At 45.3% G+C, this 22,026-nt stretch overlaps 1 protein-coding gene and 1 long non-coding RNA gene across 20 annotated transcripts in view; one reads left to right on the forward strand and one right to left on the reverse strand.

Moving 5' to 3' along the window:
* Positions 1–1,533, reverse strand: part of FGGY (FGGY carbohydrate kinase domain containing) — a 377,677-nt gene extending 376,144 nt beyond the window's left edge. For 4 of the 19 annotated variants that reach the window (XM_070591756.1, XM_070591722.1, XM_070591684.1 and 1 more), the window contains exon 1: positions 951–1,533. The gene's annotated coding sequence lies outside the window, so the exon portion shown is untranslated. Of the gene's footprint in view, positions 1–500; positions 828–950 lie in introns of those variants that run through there. The other 15 variants (XM_070591729.1, XM_070591693.1, XM_070591659.1 and 12 more) reach the window with 14 other exon arrangements.
* A 51-nt stretch (positions 1,534–1,584) lies between these two features.
* Positions 1,585–6,164, forward strand: LOC139079057 (uncharacterized). Its single transcript, XR_011532324.1, has 2 exons — positions 1,585–2,164; positions 5,495–6,164. It is a non-coding gene; the product is annotated as an uncharacterized lncRNA (long non-coding RNA).
* The last annotated feature ends 15,862 nt before the right edge of the window (positions 6,165–22,026 follow it).

Consider the following 22,026-nt stretch of genomic DNA (forward strand, 5'->3'; position numbering starts at 1 on the left):
TGAGAAGCCTCTGCACACCTTGCCACCGCACTGATCCCACTATCACGTAATCTCTCTCATCTGCCTGGCTAGAGGCAGACTGGACAAAGCTCGAAAGCAGAGACCAAGGCCTGCTCCTCTCCCCTTTCCCAGAGCCCACCACAGGGCCAGGCCCAGAACAGGCCACAGGACCCGCGCACAGGCGAAGGGGTAGAGAGGCTGGCTTAGAGGACCCCCTCTACAGCCCCTGGGCTGATTCCACATGCCACCTCATTCAAAAATGGGCAGGTGAGAGGTTAAATCATCTCCAGAGTCTGGAGTACATTCTGATAAAATTATTACTTAACGTGCCCTGGGCGGGGTGGGAGGGAGGGGCTCCCATTCGGGCTGGGACATTAAGGGCAAGATTCATGACCTCAAATTGTTTTCAAATCCAGTGGTAATTGTGATTTGAACTAAGTGAAAGTTTGGGGAAAGGAAAGCCGATTCCAGGGAAAGACAAGGCCCACAGCAAAAATTACCACAGCCTGGAAGAAGGCCCAGTCTCCTCCCACGAAACTTCTAATTCCATCCAGAAAGTCACAGATCTCCACGCTGTAGGTTACTCCCTTCTCCCAGTACACGTTTTGACTTCCTATCCAGCCACAGAGGCTCCCCTCCTCCCGCCCCCTCAAAGGCAGGCTCCAGGCCCTTCTCACCCAGCCTGGTCTGTTCCCCAGAGTCCAGAGCCTCGGGCCTCCCACCGAGAGGTCCTCCTCAGCTGGTCCCGCCCAGAGCCAGGCCCTGGCCATCGGGTCAAGAGGAAGCCGAGGGCTTCATTAACAGAAGATTCCCAGAAGGCCCAGCTGCTAACATAAAAAGAAAAAATCAGGATACACACTTGGTGGATCATAGGAAAGGGGGGGAAAGCAAGCAAAACAAAGCAAAACTGTGCCATCTAAATAACAGACACAAAGGAAGAGAAGACTTGCCTTCTTTGTTACTGATCTGCAATTAAGGTATAGTCACTTCCTCCCTCCTGATCTCCTGTTTTAAAAATTAACCTAATGGTGACTGCTCTTCCGTCTCTTGGTAATGACTAACCCTTTAACTTAGGGACGAAATTAGTTAAAAGATAGTGGAAAACAGCCAATGACTAAGGAAATTCACCACTTTGCATCTAGTCGATCCTTAAAAGGAAGGGGAATGAATAAAAATGAAGATACTCCTAGGCTTTTCCCACCCAGGAAAACTAAGCAAACAGCGTTTACCACCTCCAATAGGATCGCAGGCTGCTGGAAGCGTTTAAAGTTCGGAGCAGCACCGGCCTTAAAATACCTTAGGTAGCCAGATTCGAACTGAAAGGCTCAAAAATGCCTGGGAAACTGTCCGAAACGGGGGAGGAGCGAAGGCCAGAGAGGAAGCGACCCCGTGAACCGGCCGTGGGGCGGGGCCGGCGGCCCGGGGACGCAGGGCAGGCCGAGCAGCCCTGCAGCGGCCGGGGGCTCCCCGGGAGGGGCCGAGCTGCGTCCCGGCGCCCGCAGGTGGCCGCGCTGTCCCCGCCCAGAGCGCCGCGAGGGGCCGGCCTGGCCGCGCCTTAAAGGCCCCGGCGGCCGCTTCCGCCCTGGGCGCCGCCTCCGCGCGGCCCCCCGGCGGGCGATGCGAGGGCCGGGCGTCCGTGACTGGAACAGCATGACTGTCGCGGGCGAGGGTGGAAGAAGGAGAAGGAGCCTGATGGAACGCCCCCATTGTGCCGGGTCTCGTTCCTGTACTCGCATGAATTTAGTCATCCAGTCCTGTGGCCGGCCCGCTGAAGTGTCACAGTCTTGAAATCTACAAAGCAGATGGGCCCCGGCCTTTGAAGAAGTTAAAGTCTGCGGGTCCTGACACACCTACCTCATTTAATCCTCACAATTCCTGCCTTTCAGTAAACTAGGTACCGTTAGTCCGTGTTTTAGGGACGCAGAGAGTTAGAAACCTCTCCAGCTTGTTCTCAGACACCCAGCTGGTAGTAACCAGAAGGGGCATTCCAGCCTGAGCTCCAGTTTGAGCTGTTCCGATTAAAAGGCCTGTTCCCAGGCTGATGGGACTCGAGATTTGGAAGACAGCTTAGCAAGTTGCTGAGTCCAAACCCTGTTTTCCTAGAAAGGGAAACTGAGGCCCAGTAAAAGGAAGTGACTTTCCAAGGACACACCAAATGTGACAGGTAAGTCTAGATAATAGCAGTGATTTCACTTAACTGGCCTCGTGCTGTGTGCCACCCTCGTAACAACCCCAAAGGTCAGTAGATGCTCCTGTCCTTGTCTTCCAGGTGAGGGTGCCTGCCCAGGAGGCTGAGGCCACGTGCTTAGCTGCATCTGCTAGGGGTCTTTTTCTCTCTTCTACACCCAGGAGAAGCTTCACCTTTCATTTCCAACAAATATCCAAAGATCTAACCATGGACTCTTTGGGAAGACAGGAGATACTGAGATCTGATGACTTAGCACCTGTGTGAACCGTAGGGTACAATAAGAATAATAATGTTGAGACCTGTTCGTCTTACCTTTCCAGCGTGTTGTGAAGAGCAGATGAGGTCATAGATGTGGAAACTCTTTGTAAAGTGTTATATGCTGAAAATATGTAAGACCTGCCTTCTAGATTCTCCTCAGGGCACCCCAGGAATAGAATAAATGCAACACGCGGGTTGCCTCGTGAACTATGGCAGCAAGTCTCATCTTGGCTAGACTTGAATTAATGTGGATTTGCGGCCGGCTCTTTATGGATGTCTCTGTTTCTAGGATTCTTTGTTTGTTTCCTCTTATTTTCATGCTATCATTATTAGTAGTGGCAACAATAGCACAGTGGCTGGAGCTCCAGCAGCCATCTTGGACCATGAGAGGACCTCAGGAATGAAAGGCACACACAGCAAAGGGCTTGGGTTCCTAGCACCATTCAGGACCAGACCAACACCCACTACCTACTTCCATGTGCAGTAAATAAACTGCTCTCTTGTGCAAGACACTTTTATTTTGTGTATGCTGTTACATGGGGCCAAACCTAATCATCACTAATTCATATGCCTTATCTCGTGGAAATCCTGCAGGAACTCCATAAGGTGGCAGATGCAGAAACAAGCCCAGAGAGTAGAAATAACTTGTTCAAGGTGCAGGGGAACAAAATTTGCCACCCCAAAAATGTGTCTCTTTGGCATGAGGATTATTTTAGGCTGATTATTTTTAAGAAACAAAAGACTCGGGAAGAGCTTTGCCCTCCGCCTTAACTGCCTAGACGAATTGAGATTAAGGTCCTGTGCCAGGACGACAGGCTATCACCAGAGATACGTACAAAGAATGTGAGCTGGGCGTGCTGGAGACGGGACTTCCGAGGCCTGCTCTTTCAAAGTCCTCTCTGCGTCCCTTTGTCTCTGCATAGCGTGGCAAACATCTGTTTACCAAACATTTGCTTTTCCCATCTTCCTGTGAATTGTTTTGCTCCCTTCAAAGTCCCAGGCCCTGCCCACTTCTTCTTAGTTCAGAATGGCATATAAATCTCATCGGCCCGGCTGTTGGCTAGCCTCATATCTTCGGGATTCCTGTATGTACAAAATTAAATTTGATTTTCTCCTGTTCATTTTTCTCACATCAATTTAGTTCTTAGACTAGCCAAAAGGTCATCTAGCCAAGTGACAGAGGTGAAATTCTGAAGACAATTCTCATTCTATTTTTCCACTGTGACCCACTGCCTATTATGAATGAATGAATCTATTTTTTTTTCATTTACTTCCATTCCATTCATGTAGTCTAGGGGTTGGCAAACTTTTCTGTAAAAGACCAAATAGTAAGTATTTTAGACTTTGTGGGTCATACAATCAAGGTCAACTCTCCCTTTGTAGTACAAAAGCAGCCACAGATAAATGTAAACGAGTGAGTGTGACTATGTTTTGATAAAACTTTATTTACAAAAGCATGCAATGGGTCAATGTGGCCTGTGGTCCTTAACTTGGCAACACCTGACTTATTCAATTATGGTGTCCCATCACAAAAGTGCATTAGAAATACTTTACAGAAGGTGAGGGATTGTGAAACTGCAGGCACGCTTACACTGTTGACCAATACAAAGGCCGGTGCATGCCAGTGCAATCCAGAAGAAAGATCCCTAAACTGATGGTCATGAGATCAGGGTGGTGAGTTTATATCTGCTGCTAAAACAAGATCTAATTCCGTTTACAATCACAACAAAACGAATAAAGTACCAACAATAAATTTAACTAAGGAGGTGAAGGACTTATACAATGAAAACTATAGGAGATTATTGAAAGAAATAGATGAGAACATAAAGAGACGGAAAGAGATTCCATGCACGTGGATTGGAAGAATAAACGTAATTAAAATGTCTATACTACCCAAAGCAATCTACAGATTCAATGCAATCCCGAGCAGAATCCCAATGACATTCTTCATAGAAACAGAACAAAGAATCTTAAAATTCATAAGGGGCAACAAAAGACCCTGAATTGCTAAAGCAACACTGAGAAAAAAAGAACAAAGTTGGAGGCATCACAATCCCTGACTTCAAAATGTACTACAAAGCCATAGTGATCAAAACAGCATGGTACTGATACAAAAACAGGCACACAAATCAATGGAACAGGACTGAAAGCCCAGAAATAAAACCGCAGAAATAAATAAATAAATAAAATATCTACAGATAGCTAATCTTCGACAAAGGTGCCAAGAACATACAATGGAGAAAAGATAGTCTCTTCAATAAATGGTGTTGGGAAAACCAGACAGCCACACGCAAAAGAGTGAAAGTACACCATTATCTCATGCCATGCAGAAAAATAAACTCAAAATGGATCAAAGACTTGAAGATAAGTCCTGAAACCATAAAACTCCTGGAAGATATTATAGGTAGTACACTCTTTGACATCGAATTTAAAAGGATCTTTTCGAATACTATGTCTTCTCAGACAATGGAAAACAAAAGAAAAAATAAAAAGTGAGACTTCATCAGACTAAAGAGCTTCTGCAAGGCAAAAGAAGCTAGGATCAAAACAAAAAGACAACCCACAAATTGGGAGAAAATATTTGCAAATCATATATCCGATAAGAGGTAAATCTCCATAATATATAAGGAACTCACACAACTGAACAGCAAAAAAACAAATAGCCCGATCAAAAAGTAGGCAGAGAATATGAACAGACATTTTTCCAAAGAAGATATACACATGGCCAATAGGCACATGAAAAGATCTTCAACATCACTAATCATCAGGCAAACACAAATCAAAACTACCTTATGCCCATTAAAGTGGCTATAATCACTAAGACTGAAAATAACCAGTGTTGGAGAGGGTATGGAGAAAAGGGAACCCTCATATACTGCTGGTGGGAGTGCAAACTGGTGCAGCCACTATGGAAAACAGTATGAAGGTTCCTCAAAAAACTAAAAATAGAACTACCATACAACCCAGCTATCCCACTACTGGGTAACTACCCAAAAAACTTGAAATCAACAATCCGAAGTAACATATGCACCCCTATTTTCGTTGCAGCACTATTCACAACAGCCAAGACATGGGAACAGTCCAAGGGCCCATGGAGTGATGAGTGGATACAGAAGATGTGGTGTATACATACAATGGAATACTACTCAGCCATAAAAAAGAGAAAATCATCCCATTTGCAACAACATGGATGGACCTGGAGGGACTTATGCTAAGTGAAATAGGCCAGACTGAGAAAGACAAACACCAGATGATTTCACTCATATGTAGAATATAAACAAACACATGGACAAAGGAAACAGTTCAGTGGTTACCAGGGACGGGGGCTGGGGGGGTGGGCACAGGGGGTGAAGGGGAGCACCTATGTGGTGACAGACAAGACATAATGTCCAACTGAAATTTCATAATGATGTAAACTGTTATGAACTCAATTTTTTTTTAAAAGTGATCTCTATCCTGGACCACCCCCAGTTGCCTCAGTTTCCCTGTATATTAGGAATGAATAACAATGCAAGTGTTATCCATACATCCCCATTTTCCAGGACTGCAGAGGAACTAAGATGAGATGCTCTATGTGACCATCTTCTGAAAGCTGTAATTGTTATCCAGCTGTGTGTACACTGCTTCACCTCAGGCACGGCCAGGTGTCTTCCTCTGTACCCTTCAGTTCCCTGTCCTTACTGCCATCATGGGACTCATAAAATGTATGGAACGCCTAGTGACGATTACTGCCTCTGTTTATCCCCTGTCCTCCTCCCCAACTCTACATCAAGGGTGATTGTGTTGCTTGGGTCAGAAGACTTGATTACTGGAAAGTCTAGACATCCGCTCAGGGTCAGCCAGGCAGCAAGGGGACCCTGCAGAGTCACTGTTCACCGGGCACAGCACAAGTCACGCTGGTGAAGCGACACAGCAGATCTAAGCAAGACAGAAAGAGCTGGGCTGTGAAACCCTGGACCCAGCTGAACTGGAAGTTTGTGTAGTTTCCTTCCTGCTCAGAGGTGGTTCTGCGCAGCACTGGGAGGCAGACAGGAGCGCTGGTGCTCGCTGGTGACGGTGGCGGCCCTCTGACTCTACCCTATACTCTGAAGGCTCCTCCTGCTTTAGCGACCTGTCCCCTCCCCAGAGAAAGGACACATTTTCCCTGAGATTCTTAGAATCATGGCACCGAAATAGGTATGGCTAGTCATTAGTTCATAAATTCATTTACCCATTGATACATTTATGTATTCATTCATTTAACAAAGACTTATTGAGTGCCTACTATTCTAGGCACTGAACAGATGGTGTTCAGAACAGATACTGTCCCTGTCCTCATAGAACTTACGGTCATGAAACAGTCACTCAGTAAACAAGCACATGGATATGTAACTGATTCAATTGTAAATAGGAAGGGAAACAGGATACTGCCGGAGAGGGCAGCTGGTTTAGACTGAGGTCCAACTGAGATGGCTGATTTTCAGGAACCAGATGATTTACGTACTTGTCTTGGGTCTTCAACAGCCCTGTGAAGTGGCGTTATCACAACCGTTGTACAGATAGGGAACCAAGGCCTAGGGCGATTAGGTGACTGGCCTAAGGCTGCACCGTTAGTCAATTTGGAACAGTTCTTTCTCCAGTACTCCACATTGCATCACGCAAACCCAGAAGGTGCGAATTTTCCCACCTCCCACCTTTGCACATGCTACGCCTCCTTCCGCCTGGAAAGCCCCTCCCTCCGTTCTTCTCTTATTGGACTCATATTCTGCCTTTAGCACCTGACTGAGGACCTACTTCCTCGGCAAAGTTCCCGCTTCTATCTGAGGCCTCAATACGTCTGTTTTCTTCCAGACTCCTGCAGGAGTCGTCAGCTAGTACTCACGTGGCACTGATTCTCTTCTTTACGTGCTTGCTCTGATGACCTTGCTCAGAGTCCTGTGAGCAGCCAGACAGACCTGGGTTCTTCCCCCAGTTCTACTTGTTTGCTGGGTGACCTAAAGAAAGTTTCTTAACCTCTTTGCACTTTAGGAGAATAATACTATTTATTTCTTGAGATAAATCTTAAAACATTTGTCCCAGTGCTGAACAGATAGTAAGCTCTCCATACTTCTTAGTCTTCTACTCAATTCCGGTCCCTAGATTGGAAGCCTCTGGAGGGCAAGAACTGTCCCTTCTCCTTCCCAGTCTCAGCAACTGGCACAGTGATCTGTAATAGAAGGCATATAATTGGTATATGATACCGTGGCAACAGCACTAACTTGCCCACTGGGTCCGTCACCACTTATCAAACTTATTTTCTCCTGTTTTCCTTCCTTTCTTTCTTTCTCAACTTAGACTCCTTTAAACCTTAAACTTGATCCTCTGGCAGGAACAGTTGCCATTGCATACACACTCTTTCTTCCAAGTCCACACTGTCATCTCGGGAAGAATAGTTCACCGGAAACCCGACAGACGGTCACTGAAGGGAAACCATTGAATAGAAGGGCTGCTGACCTCCCCACCCTGACTGCCACCTGGAGCCATAGTTTACATGCAAAAGCGCTAGTTTGCTCAACTCTCATCTCTAAAGGATACCAATAGCTCATTTCCAAAGATGGCAGGTGGGGAAGTGTTCCAACCTACTTTATAACTTACCTGCTGCTCATTGCTTTCCCTCTGTCTGCCTGCCCGCCTCCCTTCATCAATTCACTAAACAAGCATCTACTGAATACTGAGACTTGCTAAGTGCTTGGCCAAAGCTGGCTGCTACACCAACAGCACAGACAAAGTTCTCTGGGCACTCCAAGGCTAGGGAGAAGAAGGGGCTGTGGAGTGTGAAAGGAGAGAAAAGACTGCTGACGGGTATCGGGCACTGTGCTAAGCACCTCCACGTGCAGTGACTCAGTGATTCCTCCCAACCGTCTGTGTGAGAGATTACTGCTGAAGAAATGGCGGCTCGCAAAGGCGGAGGAACTTGCCCAAGGTCATCTATCCCAAGACACCACATCACTGGAGAGACAGTTTCTGCTGAGAAGCTAAAATGGGCAGAGGTGCTCATGTTGGATACAAAGGCTTCCAATGAATGCGAGTCCTAGTAATCTCGCTGGTTTCAACCTGCTGCACTAGTTTTCTCTCCCAGTTTTGGGCTGCTCACCCACTCCCCTGTTCCAAGACCTCACTCACCAGCTAAATCAGTTCGACGCTATCTGTATTTTTTTTCCCTGACACCACCGATCACAACCCCATGGCCTCTTGGCCATGAGTCATTTTAATAAAAGTGTAGACTAGTGATGAGCTGTGACAACAATGTGCAACCCTAAACCCCAGCAAGTGCTTTTTACGCAACGAGGCAACAGGTGGAAGAAGAGAGTCCAGGGCCACGAGACGATGACCAGGCTAAAGGCGGGAGACAGCCTGCTGGAAGGGCGTGCTCAAGGCCTCAGGGCAGAGTCAGGCCCATGGAGCCGGGCAGCTGTGGGCTTCAGAGGGAGAGTCATTTGGAAACCATTAGAGAACATTGGTTTGGGTGTTTTTCAGATGGGATCCTATGAGAAGGTGACTGCACAGCAAAAGGAATGTGCAGTCACACATTGTGGCTGGATGGACTTCCAGGCCTTCCAGAGTGCCCCCTCCCCTGCCAAGTCGGCCTCTTCTCCAAGACGCCAGATGAGGAGCTGGTGAGGGCTGGAATTCAGCCCCCACTCTGCTAACCAAACTCTGTGCCTGTGAGGCTGCTCTGCCCCACCAGAGAGGGCAACTTGTCCTAATTTGCACAAAGTACAAAATAGGATGATGGTAGCTCTGCCTTCTTCCCTACCCCTGACCACATACACACACAAACACATACACAACACAGCCACACAAACATACCCACAGACTTGCATATACAAGCACAAGCACATACACATATTTATACACACATGTAGACGCATACACATGCTATACACAGACACATACATACACACATAAACTCCTATCATATACCACACACATAAACAGACACACACAAATGCAAATTAAACCACAATATAGTGCACAGAAATGTAGACACAGACACAAACATAGTCAAACAGAGATAGAGACACACAGACACACAAACCGTGCAAGTACACATACACAGTCTCATACCCACTTACACACCACACACATATGAACAGACAAACACATCCATACATAGACACACAGGCACACAGACTGTACAGACATATACACTCACACGCACAAACATGCTTATGCACAGACACACATACACAGATATACACCCATATATCCGTCTTTAACCAGAGCAACCACTTCATCAATTTTACATGACAAATTCTATTAAAAAATTTTTATTTGACAAATCTTCCACTACTGAAAGAATGAATTTGCTCTTTTTGAGGATTCATGTTTTTATTCGCTTATCAATCAAATATTTGATGACAGTTGTAGAAATAGAATGATGTGGGAAGAGAGGATAGCCGTGGGTCTCCCCAGGTGTGACTCTTGTAATTAGTTTTGTTTATAGTTTATATTGTGATGAAAAACTTGTGACTTTTAACATTGTTAGATAACAGGTGGAGCTAGCACTGCTGTTTTACTGTTTATACACTTTCAGATACTTACAAATGTTGGTCTCCAGCCCATCTCCTTCCCAGAGGACCTCTGGAGGGATGGAAAATGACATGGGGGCTTGGGCGGGGGGGTGTGTACTAGATGCGACTCCTTTGCTTGTAAGAAATAAAAATGAAACTCAAATAAACAAACAACAAAACAAAAGGCAGTTTATTGTCTCATATATTTGGGCAGTTCAAAAGGGAGGTGAACTTCAAGAAAGGCTGAATCCAGGGATGATGTCAAATTATGTCTTCAAGGGCCTTTTAGTCTTCATTTCTCATTTCTTCTTTCCTGTATTGACTTCATACTCAAGTAGGATCATTCCACGTGGTAGCAAAGATGGCCAGCAATTGCTTTAACCTTACAATATTCTTGTAAATCTTGGTGGGAGGAGAGTGAGGGCATCTCTGTGTTCCTTTTTCTTGCAAGAATCCTGGACAAAGCATTGATTAGCCCAGTTTTGATCAAGTACCCACCCCTAGGGCTGGGTTGAAAAGAGGTGAGCCTCACCTGAACCAGAAGGACTGTTAGCGAGGGTCAAGGATGACTCCCCGATGGGATATTAGGCAGAAAGGGGAACTGATGTTTCCTCCTCCCTACTCCCAGAAAACTCAGTGCTGTATTCCTGGACCAGCTATGAGTTGGACTTCGTGCTGGTGCCTTGGGGTACAAGATAAAAATATTCATATTCTTTCCCTCTAGGAGCCCACAGCCTAGTGATGGAGATGACATATAAGCAAATAGTACAGCCCACAGGAAGCAATAATCACAAAATTAAAAAGTGTGATACAATAGACTTCAGCAAAAGACACTGTTAAGAAAATGAATAGACAAGCCACAGAGTGGGAAGAAATATTCATAAACACATATCTGAAAAAAGATTTTAATCCAGAATATATAAAGAAGACTACTAAAATGCAATAATAATTTTTAAAATTCCTATTTTTAAAAATTGGCAAAAAGCTTGAACAGACATTTCATAAAAGAAGACACATGAATGGCCAATAAATCCATGAAAAGGTGCTCAACTGTGTTACTTATTAGGGAAATGCCAATTCAAACCACAATGAGATACCACTGCATAAATATCTAGAATGGCTAAAATTAGAGAGACTGACAAGAAATGTTGGAGATAGCATGTAGCAGCCAGACCTCTCCTACGTTCCTGGTGGGAGTGTAAAATGGTACAACCATTTTCCAAAAAAGATTTGTATATCAGTGCTCATAGAAGCTTTATTCTTAATAGCCCCAAACTGGAAACAACCCAATGTCCATTAACACAGGAATGGATGAACAAACTGTGGTATGTCCACACAAAAGAGTAGTACTCAGTCATGAAAAAAGAATGAAGTGCGGACACAGCAATGACAGGAATGAATCTCATAGAAAGTGTGTGGAGTGAAGGGAGCTGGACATAAAAGAGTGCATACATCGATTGCATTTATGTGAAGTTCTAAACTAACCCAATATAAACTAATTTGTGATGAAAAACAATTGCCTGGGTTTGCCTAAGGGGTGGGGAGGAGAGGTCAGGAGGAAGCCTGACCGTGAAAGGATGAAAGGACGTGAGGAAACTTTCTGGGGTGAAGGAAATGTTCAAAACCTTGGCAGACGTGTGGGTTACATGAGCATGTCCATTTGTAAGGGTGCATTTCATTACAGGTAAATTTTACATCAAATGAAAAAAATTATGAACAAATAATTGACTTGGGGGTAGAGAGTGATGGGAGGTATAGAAGAATCTGGAGTGACAGGATGTTTATAATTGTTGAAGGATGATGGGTACGTTGAGGTTCATTAAGCAGTCTGTTTACTTTGTATATGTTTGGAATTTTCCATTAGAAAAAGTTTGTGAAGAGCAAACAAATTCATATCCAACAATAGATGACTTCTATGAGAGGAATAGGAACTAAGTGCTGTGGAACCACGAAATCTGGAGCAATTACCTGCCTGGGGCGGGGTGGGTGGCGGGGAGAGTGGCTCTTGGAAAAGGGGACATTCCATTTGTGAGTTAAAGGCCAAGAAAGCATTTGGAGATGCCCAGAATAATAGGGAGCCTCTAGAGAACACTGTGGCGGGAGAGCGGGGATGGCCAAGGGTGTGCTCTCTTGTGAAATAACCCTTATCCCACAGGGATCAGTGCAGTGGAGCACTCGGAGAGAGGGACCCAAGTCAGGTCGCCTACTCAGGGCTCCTTGAATGATCGGAGTCACAACCCTTCTCTACACTTCAGTGTTCTCACCTGTGACGTGAGAGGATTCAACAAAATTATACGTAAGACCTCTTCAAACGTTTGAAAATTGTCTGAAGTCACAAGCTTGTTGTGACAAAGCAGGGAATAGAACAAAAGATCTGATAACATTTAATTCCCAGAACGTTCCTACTGCCACATTTCAGGTATTCTAAGATGCACGTTCTTATTTAACATTTAACAGCATGGAAATCAGGGCATGCCTTACGATGTACCTGCCCTGAGGTACTCGGTTATGATTCCTGGGCAAAATGACTGGACAACCGCAGTCATTGATGTGTTAGTCAACAAATCACCTACCAACCTTTGGAGGAACAAACAGGAGTTCCAGTTGTCTGGAAAACTTTCACTCATGCCTTCTAGTAGATAAAAAAATCAGCACTGGCATCAAAATTTGCACATTGGTACCAGTGGCTTGACAGAAAATTCCAAGACAGCAGTGTAGCACTTTGTTAAGAAATGTCGCATTTCCCAACTCTCTTGATGGCTCAGCTGACAATATTGTGTGGCAAACACATCAATGTCTGAGTAGGAAAGTGCTTTAGAAGAGGTGAACTATTCAGGATATGAAGAAGTCTTAGCGACACCCTAACCAATGTATTTTGTTATATTTTCCTTTTTACATGTACACAGGAGCGATATGTAATTTAAATATATGTCTGAATACGTCTAAAGGAGATTTTCATAAAAATATGTTTAAATCACACCTAAATTATGTCTATGTCTAAAAGAGATTTTTCTCAGTATTAATAAAATTTTAAGATCTTAAATGAGGAAGCATCATGTCACAGCTTGCTTGGCCATGCTTTTCCTTTCTAAGAGAGACGTAAGGCAGTAGAGCACCTGGCGGAGTCTTAACTTTGATGAAATACGGTGGTGAAAACTTACGCCTCCCCCAGCGCTGTCTTCCTGATTTTCTATACTTGTTTGAGACAACAGATAAGGCGTCATTTCAGAGGGCCTCTGTGTGCAGGAACTGTGCTAAGGGCCCTGCGAACATCCTCTCCGCGAGTTGACAATAGCCTGCGGGAGAGACAGCCGCCATACTCCTAAATGCAAGCAGACTGAGGGGGCCTGCCCAAGGTCACATAGTTTGCGTCACTTCCTTTCTGAAGTTAGTGGAGAATCACAAAATGAACTTTTCCCAGTCCAGATAAACTTTCTAGAACCCATCAAGAAACGATAATGCATCAAGCTACTGTGACTTGGGGTGGCTGCAGAAGACAGGGAGGGTTCGAGCAGGCTCTCACACACGCCTCCCGGAAGGCGGGCAGCAGGCAGCAGCATAGAAATAAGTTTCGGAATCAGACAGAAGTAGGTTTCAATCTCAGCTCTACCACTTACCCGTTGTGTGATTTTAAGCAAACTATTTAAGTTCTCGGAGCCTCAGTTTCTTCCACTATAAAATGGGACTACTATTATCTACTTCCAAGAGTTGTGCGAGGGTTGAATAAGTTCACTCAGTTATTCACACATTCCGCAAATATCTACAGAGTGCCCACCTCGTGCTGGGCAGTGGTAATGTAAATGCATACTATACCAAAGCCCCTAGCAGAGAGCCAGGTACCGAGCAGACGCTCTGGAGAGAGTTTGTTGTTTTGTTTTTCTTTTCCTGGACCTGTGTTGTCCCCTGCCCCCGGCGCCTCGCTTTCCCTTTGGCTGGTCCTCCACCCCAGTCTGTGGTTCCGTGAGCAGACGCCCTGGGAGCACGCACGGGAACCCCGCTGGGTCACGGACCCTTGCTCTCTGGAACGTGAGGGCTCCGCAGATCGCCGCAGAGACTGACAACGGTGGCAGGCCGTGCGCTCCGCCCTTGCCAGAACCCTCCCGCCTGGCGGCGAAGCTGCCTGGTTCCTGTTTGTTGTCAAAGGCAATTCTCCAGCCTGGCTATTGTTTTGTTCGTTTTGAGGTTATGTTATCTTCCCCAAATTCCCTTTTCCTATAAATTAGCCAGAGGAAGTTTTTTTCATATGCAACCAAAAAAATCAGACACCCAGTAAAGACAAAAAAAGTCAACTCTGCTTTCCCAAACACGTATTATCTAGTTACGAGAATAGAAAAAGTTAAAAAAGAGGGTAATTAATGGCACACAGAAGTTAGAAATGCTCACTTTGGCAGCATATAAACTAAATTCAGAATAGTTTACATCAGATGTGGTAAACAACGCCATGCACTTACATTGGGGACGGGATAAGCATGGCACACACCCTGTCTGTCTAGAGCTCGCAGGAACCTGTGGAGAAGGTGACATCGCCACTCATGTCCAGGATGAGAACATCGAAGCTCAGAGAGGTTAAGTAACTTGCTTACAGGATCAGCTACATAATTTGTGGGGCCTAGTGCAAAATGAAAATGCAGGGCCCGGTGTTGAAAATTATTAAGAATGTCAAGGTCATGCGAGCAGAGCATTAAATCAAGCTCAGAGTCCTTCTGAGCACTGGGTCCCCTCATCACATGACCGTAGAGTTGGGCCAGCTCGCTTACGTTAGTAAGTGGCAGAGCTGAGACTTAAAGCCATATCTCTTTCATCCTGAATCCCATGGTCTCAATTCATAAACAACCTTATACTGGGAGTGCCCCAGTCAGAATGAAACTCACACCCATTCCAGATCCTTCAGATTGCCTAAGCATTGGCTTCACCCCCTACCTCAGGGAGAAGTCCAGGAAGCGAACGGAAGGCTGCTGATGCTGAGGACTTCAGAGACTCACAGGGAAACGTCCTCCCTCGGGGACAGTAGTGATGAGCCTTGCCCTCCCTGTCTTCCTGTTGGTGTTCCCTTTGAGAGGGTCTTAGATCAATTAGAGCAAATTCGGAGGAGGCTCAGGATGGTGAAGTGCATCCAAGTGTTTACAAAACTGAGCGGTCAGCGTGTAGACCGGAAGAGTCACAATCGTCCTCGAAGCTCTTTCTGCCCAGATGCACAATCCATGAGGGTCGGGCCCTGTCCTGCTCACATCCCGCCGCAAGTGTCTGGCTCAGGGCCTAGGACATAGTTAATGCTCTAATTTTTCCTATTTACTAATAAATAGTAAATGAAGGAATTAAGTAAATGGTTCATGGAATGTCTGTCAAGTGGAAGAGGGATTAGCTGTGTTTGTTCCCAAGGAGGAAAATCAGTTCCATGAGGCAGACAGATTTTGACTCTTGGATATAGGAAAACTCTACAGCCCCAAGATGGAGCAGGGTACGATGAGGTCCCCTTCACAAGAGGTACTCACGTGTGGAGATGGTGACAAGGGTATTCCTCAAACATGTTCCCTAGAAATGGCAAGGTGCTTTCTCCTCCTAAGGAGCTTCTGACTGGGTGACGGTAACTCCCCGGGCCTCTGTTGGGAATCTGCCCAGTTTCCCCTAAGCTTAGCGAGAAATAGTGCCACCCTTTAGATGTCCTTCTAATGTTAGTGTTTGTGATCCTATGAGTTTGTACATTTTATCCAACCCAGAAATGTTGAGTAAGGCTAACTGCGGTGCTCCAATTTAAGGCACATTAATTGAGCCCAAGTTCACCAAAGTTCATCTCTATGTGTGGCCAGACAAGTGCTCAATTCTCCCACTTCAGAGGCATTTTCCTACCTTAAATGGGACAATGATTTGTAACACACTGTCATTCAACTTTGATTCAATCTAAAGTCATGGGGTTGGGGGACAGGGGTCGCGGGTTCTTAATTTTTTAGTTTTAGGCTTAGGTACTGTAAATATATCCAACCCCGCTGGGCAGTCCTGGTTGTTGGATTTACCATGCTTACAGAATCTGGGGGGAGAAAAGTCCGAATAAATCTGTCTAAATATAATGATGAATTACATTACTTCATAGCGATGGTAACCTTCAGAGGCAAAAGTCCAGACAGGGTGAGGAATGGAAAATGAGGACATAGGGGGAACAATTCCATTAGCTCTAATCAAAAGAAAGGGCCAAAAGGGGATTAAAATCTATAGCATGTTCAAAAAGGGCAGAGAATAAGCCACTCCAACTCTGAAGAGGAGAGATTAAATAGTTGCCATTGCTTCCTGCTTCTTCCACCAGAGGAGTTTATTAATTTACAGTTAAGACTGCCTGCCTCAGTTAACAAGAGTTTTTTAAATGAATAATAGACTCACTCATTTAAAACCAAGGGAAAAAATCCACCAGGGTAGTTCCCATTGCCTCTAACCTGTATCTTATACCTTTATTTAGATCAGAGATGTTAAACCTGGGGATACAAATACTCCTTTTTCTTTCTTTCTTTTTGCTGAGGAAGATTTGCCCTGAGTTAACATCTGTGTCAATCTTCCTCTTTTTGCTTGAGGAAGATTTGCCCTAAGCTAACTTCTGTGCCCATCTGCCTCTATTTTGTCTGTGGACTCCTCCACAGCATGGCTGACGAGTGCTGTAGATCTGTGCCTGGGAACTGACCCTGGGCCACTGAAGCTGAATGCACCGAAATTAACCACTAGCCCACAGGGCCAGCCCTCAAATACTCCATTTTTTTTTTTTTTAGATATTGATTTTTTTTTTTAAGATTTTATTTTTTTCCTTTTTCTCCCCAAAGCCCCCTGGTACATAGTTGTATATTCTTCATTGTGGGTCCCTCTAGTTGTGGTATGTGGGACGCTGCCTCAGCGTGGTTTGATGAGCAGTGCCATGTCCGCACCCAGGATACGAACCAACGAAACACTGGGCAGCCTGCAGCGGAGCACGCGAACTTAACCACTCGGCCACGGGGCCAGCCCCTCCATTTTTATATATAATTCAAAAGGTCATTATAGTTTTGTTAGAATTTTAATCTGTATACATACATTACATATATACAGATTTATTTACCTGTCGAAATGATTCATAGTCATTTAAGACTGTTAAAAGGGGGTCTGTGACTACACTTCTGGGAAAAAAAATAGGAAATCTTAGATCAACCTGCTCGTTTTTAAGATTTCTTCTTTTCTTGATTCAGATATCCATTGAATGCCAAGTCATGTGCTAAATACTTCTGCATTTAACCCTCCTGGGAGGTGGGTGACATCGCTGGCCCCTCACATTTTTCTTCCTTATAGGAAACAGACTTGTCCTACAAGAAAATAGTTTCAATAATAGTAATCGCTATCATTTATTGAAACTTCGGATGGACTGATTGTTTTTACATCTCATTTAATCTTAGAACAATCTCATGAGGTGAATGTTATTTTCTACCCATTTCATCAACAACAAACCAAATGATCAAAAAAGTCAAGTAACTTGTCCAAAGATGTTTGGCTAGGTGTATGAAACATGGGTTTGAGCCCAGGGCTAATTCCTAGCTCTATTCTTTAGCCTCTGAGCCATACTGATTTTCCTAAAGCCCACGGTACTTGCACACACTGCCCTCAGCCCCAAGTGGTGGAACACGTCAGTTAACAGGGCTGCCAAGAGTGGTCACCGTCTAACTAACCTCACTTATGATCTGATTTTGATTACACCATCTTCCTTTCCATCAGTGCACACTTTCAAGAGGGAATACATTTCACCAAATAGGAGTGACATAAAAATCTCTCACAATTTTCCTCCTCTGGAAATTGTTCCCAGGCCACTGAAAGTTGTATCTATAGGTGTTTGTTTGAGTGTTTCCTGTGAAACTGTCACTCGAGAGTAACCTTCTCCCGCACTGGGACTCCCGGCAGCTACGTTACTAGGATGGGGATGGGTCTTCTGGGCGCAGAGCAAGGAAGATAACAAGTAGAGACCGAGGGAGTCAGCAAAGAGGATACTCCTTTCCCATATTTTTGATCCTTCAAGGCTCCACATAAAATCCCCTTCTCCAAGAAACCTCCCTGTGGCCATCTGATCACTTAGCACTTGCGGTCAGCACCACACCGCAGCTGAGCAACAGCCCATGAGAAGAGGAGGTACGAAGCAGCGAATAGGAGCTTCTCTCACTCAGTCACTCAGACAAGTGTTTATTTACCTGTCTGAAGTGTGCTGGACACTTCTGAGGGGAAGTAGGTACGTTCCCTCCTCACGAGTGTTAGGGACCAGGTGTGAAGAAATATTACAATAACTGTGTGGGAAAGACTAAAATAGCGGCATTTTTCGAGTACCATAGGAGCATAGAAAAGTCAGCAACAAACTCCCCTGGGGGTGCTCAGGAACTCTTCCCAGAGGAAGTGACATTGAAGTGTGGTTCAGAAAGAAGAGTAGGCATTTTCCGAGAGAAAAGGACAGTGACAAAGGTATTCCAGAAGGGTACAGCATGAAGACATCAATGGCGACGTGCTTGGGGCACCGTGAGACTTTCAGCTTGACTGGAATGTAGGTGTGTTGGGGGATGAGCCTGAGTTTGGTGTGAGACTGAAAGGCCTTGTGTGCAGGCTGTAGGGTCCCGACGTTATCTTGTCGAGTGCCTTTTCTTTTCAATTATTTGACGATCTTATTGCATTTTCCCCTTATTATAGTACAAACATGGGTGGGAAATCGAAGTTAGAAAGGATCGATTACAGAGAAGAGATGCAAACAGCTGTGTAAGCCCCACAGTTTCCAGGGATGGAAACCGTTAAGCGTGGCCACACCAATAATTCTTGGCTTTAATTAAAAACATGTGGGACAAAGGACTGTGTATACAATGTGAGGAAAACAAATGACATCAAAGAAAACACTTTGCTCTTTTTTTTTAACATTTCCAGAAGAAGAAGAAGAACCTCAGGAAGGAAACAAAGAGACAGGAAAGAATATTAATTGAGTGGCGGTTCTGAGTTGTTGCGCAAAACGGAATTAAATGTAATTCTTAGTTCGTGATACTCTCTCATCATGTTAATAACGAGTAAACGCTCACCATCGTTATCAGTAAAATGAACTGTCGTCACACCTGCCACTAAACACGAGGGCTCGAGCGTTGGCCCTTACGTCTACCCACGTCTTCCTCTTTGTTCCTTCTCCCTCTGTCCCCATCCAAAGTAACCACTTCCCAAACTCTCCTACCTCTCGCAGCATTGATTCCCGTCTTTTAACATGCAACACACACACACTCATATCTGTTATATTGCCGAGACGCAGTGCATCCAGCTGCGGGTCATTTCTGTCACCGCGGAGGGGATGCTACCGCGTGAACACCCCGTGGAGATCTACCATAGAGACGACGCATTCATCCATTCTGCTGTCAATGGGGCTTTGGATTTCCCCTCGATTACCTACTCTGTGAAGCACTCTTTTATTTTTTCCCATCTCCAACTTCAAATCCCCCACCAATTCTTTGAACTGGTATTATTATCTCCTTTTTGTGGGTGAGGACACCAAAACTCAGAGAGGATAAGAAACTTTTCTGCTGTCGCAGGGCCATATAGTGGCAGAGCCGGGTATAATCCAGTTCTCTGTGGATCCTGAGCCTGAGTTAGCCCCTCCTCCCTCCCTCACGCTCAGCTCTCCTCCAGAGCCAGTGTGCTAATGGCCCAGGAGACTCTCCCAGCTCACTTGTGTTTGTTCTGAGTCCCTTTTAGATGAGTCACTGCTAGGGTGAAGAGGGGATGTCCTGAGCTGCCCCTGTCGTAGATGTCAACACAACCTGTCCACTCGAGCTCTTCCATGGGTGGCAGTCAGCTGCGCCAAACACTTGTGGTACGGCCAGCTGGGTGGGGCCGCATTGACACAGCAATCAGAATGGATTTCCTCCTTTTCCACCATTTGTGTCCTCAAATAGGTGATAGTGATAATCCTTTACTTGTAAACAGAGCTGTACCATTCCCAAAGCTCTCTCTTTAGGAAAGTAAGTGTTAATAGCCCCATTTTGCAGATCAGGAAACCAGGTAATAGGGAGATGGTGATTCAGCCAGTAAGTGGTGGCTTGAAAAAAGGACTCCTAATCCAGGACGTGTTCGGTTTTTCCGTACAAATCTCTCCTTCTTAAATGGAACATGTCACATTATGATAGAGACTTCAAGGGAGTCTGAAAACCCGGTACCCAGGACTTCGCCAACGTGATCATCTACAGAGAGGCCCAGCATTTCCAGAGGAAATGCCCAGTCAGCTCGCTAACCCACACGACATCTGCAAACCACAGCTTTTACCAAATGACGGCCACAACACAAGGAACAGGCGACGATACTGCGCTGTGGCTGGAAGGGCTGGGACAGAGCCCTCCAAGGTCTCCCTCTCACGGTCGGTGACAGACACCGCAGCTCCCCTGCTCAGCCATTTGTGCTTTGTTTTCAACCTTCAAAGGACCTTTAGGAAAAGGTGCGATCTAGTGTAGGTCGTGCTAAGAAAAATATCGAAAACAGACAAACCTTAGCTGTGTGTCCTTTCAAAACCATGCTGGAGCATCGTCTAAGACGCCCGCCCTAGGATTATTTAATTCTCTCCTGTTTGGTTCATTATTTACTGTTAAGGCCCAGGTTCTGTGAAGAAACATCATAACTTGTAGCTTTTTTTTTTTCCAGCACAGACACAAGTGGTTTTTGTTTGGAAGAAAAATAATGCCGAAGATTATGATTTTATTGCCCTGTAGGACATTAACCAGTTCTCTTTAACCCAGCCATCTTACTCCGACTTTCTTTCTTCAGCACACATCAACACTTGGTGTCTCACGTGTTTTTTCAAATGACTTTTACTAATCCGCTGGTTTCTTCATCAATGAGTTAGGTTAATCTTGTGCATGTGATCACGGTGTAGTCATTTATATTTTTTAAAAATTATACTTTAACAGTTCTAATGTTTTAATTCCAAAACGAGAGTTTTCCAGTTATTATTACTGCATAACAAATTACCCTAAATTTGTGGTGTGAAGCAGCAAGCATTTCGTTTACTCGCAGCGTGTGCATCAGGGCTCCGGGAAGGTCCCTGGGCGTTTTGGCTGGGCATCCCTCGTGGGGTTGCAGTCAGATGTTTGCTGAGGCTGTGGGCATCGGAAGCCTGGATTGAGCTGCCTGTCCAAGACAACTCGTTCACATGGCTGCAGCTGATGCTGGCTGTGGGCTGGGAGCTCAGCTGGGGCTCTCAACGGGACCCGTCTACTGCCTCTGTAGCGTGGCAGTCTCAGGGAGTCGGACTTCTTGGGTGGTGCCTGGCTTCCCCCAGGGCAAGCATCCCAAGAACACTTAGCAAAAAGATGGCTGGGGACGGAGAAGGCAAGAGGAGGTAGGAGAAACAGAAGTAGAGAAGCCAGAAAGGAGGTTTGTGCTACTGTAAGTTAAAAAGTGGTTAGAGGGCCGGCCCAATGGTTTAGAGGTTAAGTTCACGCACTCTCCAGGTCAGCGGCCCTGGGTTTGCAGGTTCTGATCCCAGCTCGGACCTACATGCTGCTCATCAGGCCAGGCTGTGGCAGTGACCCACCTACAAAATAGAGGAAGATTGGCACAGATGTTAGCTCAAGGCCAATCCCTCACCTGAAAAAAAAGCGGTAAGAGCCTTCATTCATTCAGAATCATGGGGAGGGGAGGGGAGAGACACACATTAAAGAGAATTCAAATTAAAAATTGAGAAGATTTGGTAGCTGATTGGCTGAGGTCTGCCCTGTTAGCTCTGTAATAAAGAGTCCAACCCCACTTTCTTTTTTTGGGTAATGTTTGACTGCTGACAGCTTTTGAGGCTTGCCTTCCCTCGTCTTCTCCCCCACATCTGGGCAAGCTGATGAGAAAGCCCCGTACTCGCTCCTTTGGCACCAGTGGGAAGTTTAAACCATGCTCAGTGAAGGGGAATAAAATTTGCCACCCTAAAATGTGTCTCTTTAACATGACAATTATTTTAGGCTGATTATTTATAAGAAACAGAAGACTCAGAAAGTTTCTCTTGTTACCTTCCCCTTAACTGCCTAAGAGAATTTAGACAAATGGCCT

The sequence above is a fragment of the Equus przewalskii genome, chromosome 2 (assembly GCF_037783145.1).
Source record: "Equus przewalskii isolate Varuska chromosome 2, EquPr2, whole genome shotgun sequence".
In the NCBI taxonomy this organism is placed as follows: Eukaryota; Metazoa; Chordata; class Mammalia; order Perissodactyla; family Equidae; genus Equus; species Equus przewalskii.